Here is a 10,000-nt window from a genome sequence, read left to right on the forward strand (position 1 = left end):
GTTAGGGTTAGGTTTAGGTTTAGGGTTAGGGTTAGGGTTATGGTTATACTTAGATTTATGGTTTAAAATTTAGGGTTTATGTTTTAAGGTTTAGGGTTTAGGATTGTTTAAGTTTTAGGGTGGTTTAGGTTTAGGGTATAGGGTTTAGCGTTTAAGATTGTTTAATGTTTAGGGTTGTTTATGTTTTAGCGTTTAGAGTTGTTAAGGTTTTTTTAGGGTTGTTTAGGATTTAGTGTTTAGGGTTGTTCAGGATTTATGATTTAGGATATTTTAAGGTTTAGGGTTTAAGGTTGTATAGTGTTTTAGGGTTTAGGCTATAATGTTTAGGGTTAAGAGTTTAGGGTTGTTTAGGGTATAGTGTTAATTGTTTTAGGGTTTAGGCTTGTTTAGGGTTTAGTGTTTAGGGTTTAGGGTTTAGGTTTTTTTAGCGTTTAGTGTTTAGAGTTTAGGGTTTAGGGTGCTTTTGGAATTAGTGTTTAGGGTTTTTCTGGGTTTAGGGTTTAGGATTTAGGGTTTTAGGGTTAGGTTTAGTGATAGGGTGAGGCTTAGGATGAGGGTTAAGGTTAGGGTTAGGGTTAAAGTTAGTGTTAGTGTTAGGGTAAGGGTTAGTGTTAGGGATAGTCTTAGGGTTAGGGTGAGGGTTAGTGTTAGGGTTAGGGTTAGGGTTAGGGATAGGGTAGGTGTGAGGTTTAGGGTTAGTGTTAGGTTTAGGGTTAGGGTTAGTCTTTGTTTGGGTTATGGTTATTGTTAGGATTAGGCTTTGGATTAGGGTCAGGGGTAGGTTTAGGTTTACGGTTAGGGTTAGTGTTAGAATTAGGGTTAGGTTTAGGTTTATTGTTAGATTTAGGGTTTAGGGTTTAAATTTTATGGTTTAGGATTGTTTAAGGTTTAGGGTGGATTAGGTTTAGGGTTTAGAGTTTAGTGTTATGGTTACGGTTAGGGTTAGAGTTAGGGTTAGGGTTAGGGTTAGGGTTAGGGTTACGGTAAGGGTTAGGGTTAGTGTTAGGGTAAGGGTTAGAGTTACGGTTAGGGTTAGGGTTAGAGTTACGGTTAGGGTTAGGGTTAGGGTTATGGTTAGGGTTGGGGGGGTTAGGGTTTAGGTTAGGGTTAGGGTTAGGGTTAGGGTTAGGGTTAGGGTTAGGGTTAGGGTTAGGTTTAGGGTTAGGGTTATTATTAGGGAGTTAGGTTTAAATTTAGGATTAGTGTTAGGGTTAGAATTAGAAATAGGGTTAGTGTTAGTATTAGGGTCAGGGTTAGGTTTAGGGATAGGGTTAGGGTTAGGGTTAGGGGTAGGGTTAGGGTTAGGGTTAGATTTAAAGTTTAAGGTTTAGTGTTAGGATTAGGGTTAGTGTGAGGTTTAGGGTTAGGGTTAGGTTTAGGGTTAGGGTTAGGGTTAGTGTTTGGGTTATGGTTAGTGTTAGGATTAGGTTTAGGTTTAGGGTTAGGGTTAGGGTTAGATTTAGGGTTAGGTTTAGGTTTATTGTTAGATTTAGGGTTTAGGGTTTAAGGTTTGTGGTTTAGGATTGTTTAAGGTTTAGGGTGGATTAGGTTTAGGGTTTAGAGTTTAGTGTTATGGTTACGGTTAGGGTTAGGGTTAGGTTTAGGGTTAGGGTTTGGGTTAGGGTTAGGGTTTGGTTTAGGGTTAGGGTTATGGTTAGGGTTAAGGTTGGGGTTAGGGTTAGGGTTAGGGTTATGGTTAGTGTTAGGATTAGGGTTAGGGTTAAGGTCAGGGTTAGGTTTAGGGTTAGGGTTAGGGTTAGGGATAGATTTAGGGTTAGGTTTAGGTTTATTGTTAGATTTTGGGTTTAGGGTTTAAGGTTTATGATTTAGGATTTTTTAAGGTTTAGGGTGGATTAGGTTTAGGGTTTAGAGTTTAGTGTTATGGTTAAGGTTAAGGTTAGGGTTAGGGTTAGGGTTAGGGTTAGGGTTAGGGTTAGTGTTACGGTTAGGTTTAGGGTTAGGGTTACGGTTAGGGTTAGGGTTAGGGTTAGGGTAAGGGTTATGATTATGTTTATTGTTAGGTTTAGGGTTAGGGTTAGGGTTAAGGTTAGGTTTAGGGTTAGGGTTAGGTTTATGGTTAGGCTTAAGTTTAGGGTTAGGTTTAGGGTTAGGGTTACGGTTAGGGTTAGGTTTAAGATTAGGGTTAGGGTTAGGGTTAGGGTTAGGTTTATTGTTAGGTTTAGGGTTTAGTGTTTAGGGTCTAAGGTTTTGGGTTTAGGATTGTTTAAGGTTTAGGGTAGATTAGGTTTAGGGTTTAGAGTTTAGTGTTAAGGTTAGGGTTAGGTTTAGGGTTTAGGGTTTAGTGTTCGGATTAGGGTTAGGGTTAGGGTTAGGTTTAGGGTTACGTTTAGGGTCATGGATATTGTTAGGTTTAGAGTTTATGGTTTAAAGTAACGGTTTAGGTTTTAGGATTGTTTAGGTTTAGGGTGGATTATTTTTAGGGTTTAGAGTTTTGTGTTTTGGATATCGTTAGGGTTAGGTTTAGGGTTTAGGGATTACTGTTAGGGTTAGGTTTAGGGTTAGGGTTAAGGTTAGTGTTAGGTTTAGGGTTAGGTTTAGGGTTAGGTTTAGGTTTATTGTTAGGATTAGGGTTAGAGTTAGGATTAGGGTTAGGGTTAGGGTTAGGGTTAGGGTCAGGTTTAGGGTTAAGGTTAGGGTTAGGACTACATTTAGTGTTAGTGTAAGGTTTAGGGTTAGGGTTAGTGTTTTACGTTAGGTTTAGTGTTAGGGTTACGTTTAGGGTTAGGGTTAGGGTTAGGATTAGGGTTAGGGTTATGGTAATTGTTAGGTTTAGGGTTTAAGGTTTAGGGTTTAGGATTGTTTAAGGTTTATCGTAACTTAAATTTAGGGTTTACTATTTAGTGTTAGGGTTATGGTTAGTGTTAGGGTTAGGGTTAGGTTTAGGGTTCAGGGTTTATGGTTTAGGATTGTTTAAGGTTTAGGGTAGATTAGGCTTAGGATTTAAAGTTTAGTTTTAGGGTTAGGGTTAGGTTTAGGGTTTATGGTTTAGTGTTAGGATTAGGGTTAGGGTTAAAGTTAGGGTTAGGGTAAGGGTTAGGATTAGATTTAGGGTTAGGGTTAGGGTTAGGGTTAGGGTTAGGGTTAGGGTTAGGGTTAGGGTTAGGATTAGGATTAGGGTTAGGGTTAGGGTAAGGGTTAGGGGTTAGGGTTAGGGTTATGGTTATTGTTAGGTTTAGGGTTTAGGGTTTAGTGTTTAGGGTTTAAGGTTTAGGGTTTAGGATTGTTTAAGGTTTAGGGTGGTTTAGGTTAAGGGTTTAGGGTTTAGACTTTAGGATTGTTTAAGGTTTAGGGTTGTTTAGGGTATAGTGTTTAGGGTTAAAAGTTTAGGGTTGTTTAGGCTTTAGTGTTTAGGGTTTAGGGTTGTTTAAGTTTTAGTGTTTAAGGTTTAGGTTTTAGGGTTGTTTTGGGTTAATGTTTAGTGTTGTTTAGGGTATAGTGTTAATGGTTTAGGGTTTAGGGTTATTTAGGGTTTAGTGTTTAAGGTTTAGGGTATAGGGTTGTTTAGGGTTCAGTGTTTAGGGTTGTTTATGGTTTAGTGATTAGGGTTGTTTAGGGTTGTTTAGAGGCTAGTGTTTAGGGTTATTCAGGGTTTATGATTTAGGGTTGTTCAGGGTTTAGGATTTATGGTTGTTCAGGGTTTAGGATTTAGGGATTAAGGTTAAGGGGTTAGGGTTAGGGTTAAGGTTAGGGTTAGGGTTAAGGTTAGGGTTAGGGTTAAGGTTAGGGTTAAGGTTAGGGTTAGGGTTAGACTCAGGGTTAGGTTTAGGGTTAGGGTTAGGGTTAGGGTTAGATTTAGGGTCAGGTTTAGGTTTATTGTTAGATTTAGGGTTTAGGGTTTAAGGTTTATGGTTTAGGATTGTTTAAGGTTTGGGGTGGATTAGGTTTAGGGTTTAGAGTTTAGTGTTATGGTTACGGTTAGTGTTAGGGTTAGGGTTAGGGTTAGGGTAATGGTTAGGGTTAGGGTTAGGGTTAGGGTTAGGGTAAGGGTTAGGGGTTAGTGTTAGGGTTAGGGTTAGGGTTAGGGTTAGGGTTAGGGTTAGGGTTAAGGTTAGCGTTTAGGGTTAGTGTTAGGGGTAGGTTTATTATTAGAGGGTTAGGTTTAAGTTTAAAATTAGTGTTTGGGTTAGAATTAGAAATAGGGTTAGTGTTAGGATTAGGGTCAGGGTTAGGTTTAGGGTTAGGGTTAGGGTTAGGGTTAGCGTCAGGGAGGGTTTAGGGTTAGGGTTAGGGTTAGGGTTAGATTTAGGGTTAGGTTTAGGTTTATTGTTAGATTTAGGATTTAGGGTCTAAGGTTTATGGTTTAGGATTGTTTAAGGTTTAGGGTGGATTAGGTTTAGGGTTTAGAGTTTAGTGTTATGGTTACGGTTAGTGTTAATGGTTAGGGTTAGGGTTAGTGTCAGGGTTAGGGTTAGGGTAATGGTTAGGGTTAGGGTTAGGGATAGGGTTAAGGTAAGGGTTAGGGGTTAGTGTTAGGGTTAGGGTTAGGGTTAGGGTTAGGGTTAAGGTTAGGGGTTAGGGTTAGTGTTAGGGTTAGGGTTATTATTAGGGGGTTAGGTTTAAGTTTAGGATTAGTGTTAGGGTTAGAATTAGAAATAGGTTTAGTGTTAGGATTAGGGTCAGGGTTAGGTTTAGGGTTAGGGTTAGGGTTAGGGTTAGGGTCAGGGAGGGTTTAGGGTTAGGGTTAGGGTCAGGGTTAGATTTAGGGTTAGGTTTAGGTTTATTGTTAGATTTAGGATTTAGGGTCTAAGGTTTATGGTTTAGGATTGTTTAAGGTTTAGGGTGGATTAGGTTTAGGGTTTAGAGTTTAGTGTTATGGTTACGGTTAGGGTTAGGGTTAGGGTTAGGGTTAGGATTAGGGTTAAGGTTAGGGTTAGGATTAGGTTTAGAGTTAGGGTTAGGGTTAGGGTTAGGGTTAGGGTTAGGGTTAGGGTTAGGATTAGGGTTAGGGTTGGGGTTAGGGTAAGGGTTAGGGGTTAGGGTTAGGGTTATGGTTATTGTTAGGTTTAGGGTTTAGGATTTAGTGTTTAGGGTTTAAGGTTTAGGGTTTAGTATTGTTTAAGATTTAGGGTGGTTTAGGTTAAGGGTTTAGGGTTTAGACTTTAGGATTGTTTAAGGTTTAGGGTTGTTTAGGGTATAGTGTTGAGGGTTAAAAATTTAGGGTTGTTTAGGCTTTAGTGTTTAGGGTTTAGGGTTGTTTAAGTTTTAGTGTTTAAGGTTTAGGTTTTAGGGTTGTTTTGGGTTAATGTTTAGTGTTGTTTAGGGTATAGTGTTAATGGTTTAGGGTTTAGGGTTATTTAGGATTTAGTGTTTAAGTTTTAGGGTATAGGGTTGTTTAGGGTTTAGTGTTTTGGGTTTTTTATGGTTTAGTGATTAGGGTTGTTTAGGATTGTCTAGAGGTTAGTGTTTAGGGTTATTCAGGGTTTATGATTTAGGGTTGTTCAGGGTTTAGGATTTATGGTTGTTCAGGGTTTAGGATTTAGGGATTAAGGTTAAGGGGTTAGGGTTAGGGTTAGGGTTAGGTTTAGGGTTAGGGTTAGGGTTAGGGTTAGGGTTAGGGTTAAGATTAGGGTTAGGGTTAGGGTTAGGGTTATGGTTAGTGTTAGGATTAGGGTTAGGTTTAGGGTCAAGGTCTGGTTTAGGGTTAGGGTTAGGGTTAGGGTTAGATTTAGGGTCAGGTTTAGGTTTATTGTTAGATTTAGGGTTTAGGGTTTAAGGTTTATGGTTTAGGATTGTTTAAGGTTTAGGGTGGATTAGGTTTAGGGTTTAGAGTTTAGTGTTATGGTTACGGTTAGTGTTAGGGTTAGGGATAGGGTTAGGGTCAGGGTTAGGGTTAGGGTAATGGTTAGGGTTAGTGTTAGGGTTAGGGTTAGGGTAAGGGTTAGGGGTTAGTGTTAGGGTTAGGGTTAGGGTTAGGGTTAGGGTTAAGGTTAGGGGTTAGGGTTAGTGTTATGGTGAGGGTTATTATTAGGGGGTTAGGTTTAAGTTTAGGATTAGTGTTAGGGTTAGAATTAAAAATAGGTTTAGTGTTAGGATTAGGGTCAGGGTTAGGTTTAGGGTTAGGGTTAGGGTTAGGGTTAGGGTCAGGGAGGGTTTAGGGTTAGGGTTAGGGTCAGGGTTAGATTTAGGGTTAGGTTTAGGTTTATTGTTAGATTTAGGATTTAGGGTCTAAGGTTTATGGTTTAGGATTGTTTAAGGTTTAGGGTGGATTAGGTTTAGGGTTTAGAGTTTAGTGTTATGGTTACGGTTAGGGTTAGAGTTAGGGTTAGGGTTAGGATTAGGGTTAAGGTTAGGGTTAGGATTAGGTTTAGAGTTAGGGTTAGGGTTAGGGTTAGGGTTAGGGTTAGGGTTAGGGTAAGGGTTAGGGTTAGGATTAGGGTTAGGGTTGGGGTTAGGGTAAGGGTTAGGGGTTAGGGTTAGGGTTATGGTTATTTTTAGGTTTAGGGTTTAGGGTTTAGTGTTTAGGGTTTAAGGTTTAGGGTTTAGGATTGATTAAGATTTAGGGTGGTTTAGGTTAAGGGTTTAGGGTTTAGACTTTAGGATTGTTTAAGGTTTAGGGTTGTTTAGGGTATAGTGTTGAGGGTTAAAAGTTTAGGGTTGTTTAGGCTTTAGTGTTTAGGGTTTAGTGTTGTTAAAGTTTTAGTGTTTAAGGTTTAGGTTTTAGGGTTGTTTTGGGTTAATGTTTAGTGTTGTTTAGGGTATAGTGTTAATGGTTTAGGGTTTAGGGTTATTTAGGGTTTAGTGTTTAAGGTTTAGGGTATAGGGTTGTTTAGGGTTTAGTGTTTAGGGTTTTTTATGGTTTAGTGATTAGGGTTGTTTAGGGTTGTTTAGAGGTTAGTGTTTAGGGTTATTCAGGGTTTATGATTTAGGGTTGTTCAGGGTTTAGGATTTATGGTTGTTCAGGGTTTAGGATTTAGGGATTAAGGTTAAGGGTTTAGGGTTAGGGTTAGGGTTAGGTTTAGGGTTAGGTTTAGGGTTAGGGTTAGGGTTAGGGTTAAGATTAGGGTTAGGGTTAGGGTTAGGGTTATGGTTAGTGTTAGGATTAGGGTTAGGTTTAGGGTCAGGGTTAGGTTTAGGGTTAGGGTTAGGGTTAGGGTTAGATTTAGGGTCAGGTTTAGGTTTATTGTTAGATTTAGGGTTTAGGGTTTAAGGTTTATGGTTTAGGATTGTTTAAGGTTTAGGGTGGATAAGGTTTAGGGTTTAGAGTTTAGTGTTATGGTTACGGTTAGTGTTAGGGTTAGGGTTAGGGTTAGGGTTAGGGTAATGGTTAGGGTTAGGGTTAGGGTAAGGGTTAGGGGTTAGTGTTAGGGTTAGGGTTAGGGTTAGGGTTATGGTTAGGGTTAGGGGTTAGGGTTAGTGTTAGGGTTAGAGTTATTATTAGGGGGTTAGGTTTAAGTTTAGGATTAGTGTTAGGGTTAGAATTAGAAATAGGGTTAGTGTTAGGATTAGGGTCAGGGTTAGGTTTAGTGTTTGGGTTAGGGTTAGGGTTAGGGTTAGGGTTAGGGTCAGGGTGGGTTTAGGGTTAGGGTTAGGGTTAGATTTAGTGTTAGGTTTAGGTTTATTGTTAGATTTAGGATTTAGGGTCTAAGGTTTATGGTTTAGGATTGTTTAAGGTTAAGGGTGGATTAGGTTTAGGGTTTAGAGTTTAGTGTTATGGTTACGGTTAGGGTTAGGGTTAGGGTTAGGGTTAGGATTAGGGTTAAGGTTAGGGTTAGGATTAGGTTTAGAGTTAGGGTTAGGGTTAGGGTTAGGGTTAGGGTTAGGGTTAGGGTTAGGGTTAGGATTAGGGTTAGGGTTAGGGTTAGGGTAAGGGTTAGGGGTTAGGGTTAGGGTTATGGTTATTGTTAGGTTTAGGGTTTAGGGTTTAGTGTTTAGGGTTTAAGGTTTAGGGTTTAGGATTGTTTAAGATTTAGGGTGGTTTAGGTTAAGGGTTTAGGGTTTAGACTTTAGGATTGTTTAAGGTTTAGGGTTGTTTAGGGTTAAAAGTTTAGGGTTGTTTAGGCTTTAGTGTTTAGGGTTTAGGGTTGTTTAAGTTTTAGTGTTTAAGGTGTAGGTTTTAGGGTTGTTTTGGGTTAATGTTTAGTGTTGTTTAGGGTATAGTGTTAATGGTTTAGGTTTTAGAATTATTTAGGGTTTACTGTTTAAGGTTTAGGGTATAGGGTTGTTTAGGGTTTAGTGTTTAGGGTTGTTTATGGTTTAGTGATTAGGGTTGTTTAGGGTTGTTTAGAGGTTATTGTTTAGGGTTATTCAGGGTTTATGATTTAGGGTTGTTCAGGGTTTAGGATTTATGGTTGTTCAGGGTTTAGGATTTAGGGATTAAGGTTAAGGGGTTAGGGTTAGGTTTAGGGTTAGGGTTAGAGTTAGGGTTAGGGTTAGGGTTAGGGTTAGGGTTAGGGTTAAGGTTAGGGTTAGGGTTAGGGTTAGGGTTATGGTTAGTGTTAGGATTAGGGTTAGGGTTAGGGTCAGGGTTAGGTTTAGGGTTAGGGTTAGGGTTAGGGTTAGATTTAGGGTCAGGTTTAGGTTTATTGTTAGATTTAGGGTTTAGGGTTTAAGGTTTATGGTTTAGGATTGTTTAAGGTTTACGGTGGATAAGGTTTAGGGTTTAGAGTTTAGTGTTATGGTAATGGTTAGTGTTAGGGTTAGGGTTAGGGTTAGGGTTAGGGTAAAGGTTAGGGTTAGGGTTAGGGTTAGGGTTAGGGTAAGGGTTAGGGGTAGTGTTAGGGTTAGGGTTAGGGTTATGGTTAGGTTAGGTTTAGGGTTAGGGTTAGGGTTAGGGTTAGGGGTTAGGGTTAGTGTTAGGGTTAGGGTTATTATTAGGGGGTTAGGTTTAAGTTTAGGATTAGTGTTAGGGTTAGAATTAGAAATAGGGTTAGTGTTAGGATTAGGGTCAGGGTTAGGTTTAGGGTTAGGGTTAGGATTAGGGTTAGATTTAGGGTCAGGTTTAGGTTTATTGTTAGATTTAGGGTTTAGGGTTTAAGGTTTATGGTTTAGGATTGTTTAAGGTTTAGTGTGGATTAGGTTTAGGGTTTAGAGTTTAGTGTTATGGTTACGGTTAGTGTTAGGGTTAGGGTTAGGGTTAGGGTTAGGGTTAGGGTTAGGGTAATGGTTAGGGTTAGGGTTAGGGTAAGGGTTAGGGTAAAGGTTAGGGTTTATTGTTAGGGTTAGGGTTAGGGTAAGGGTTAGGGTTAAGGTTAGGGGTTAGGGTTAGTGTTAGGGTTAGGGTTATTTTTAGGGGGTTAGGTTTAAGTTTAGGATTAGTGTTAGGGTTAGAATTAGAAATAGGGTTAGTGTTAGGATTAGGGTCAGGGTTAGGTTTAGGGTTAGGGTTAGGGTTGGGGTTAGGGTTAGGGTTAGGTTCAGGGAGGGTTTAGGGTTAGGGTTAGGGTTAGGGTTAGATTTAGGGTTAGGTTTATGTTTATTGTTAGATTTAGGATTTAGGGTCTAAGGTTTATGGTTTAGGATTGTTTAAGTTTTAGGGTGGATTAGGTTTATGGTTTAGAGTTTAGTGTTATGGTTATGGTTAGAGGTAGGGTTAGGGTTAGGGTTAGGATTAGGGTTAAGGTTAGGGTTAGGATTAGGTTTAGAGTTAGGGTTAGGGTTAGGGTTAGGGTTAGGGTTAGGGTTAGGGTTAGTATTAGGGTTAGGTTTAGGGTTAGGGTAAGGGTTAGGGGTTAGGGTTAGGGTTATGGTTATTGTTAGGTTTAGGGTTTAGGGTTTAAGGTTTAGGGTTTAAGGTTTACGGTTTAGGATTGTTTAAGATTTAGGGTGGTTTAGGTTAAGGGTTTAGGGTTTAGACTTTAGGATTGTTTAAGGTTTAGGGTTGTTTAGGGTATAGTGTTTAGGGTTAAAAGTTTAGGGTTGTTTAGGCTTTAGTGTTTAGTGTTTAGGGTTGTTTAAGTTTTAGTGTTTAAGGTTTAGGTTTTAGGGTTGTTTTGGGTTAATTTTTAGTGTTGTTTAGGGTATAGTGTTAATGGTTTAGGGT

This window comes from Micromys minutus (genome assembly GCF_963924665.1).
Source record: "Micromys minutus genome assembly, chromosome: 11".
Classification (NCBI taxonomy): domain Eukaryota; kingdom Metazoa; phylum Chordata; class Mammalia; order Rodentia; family Muridae; genus Micromys; species Micromys minutus.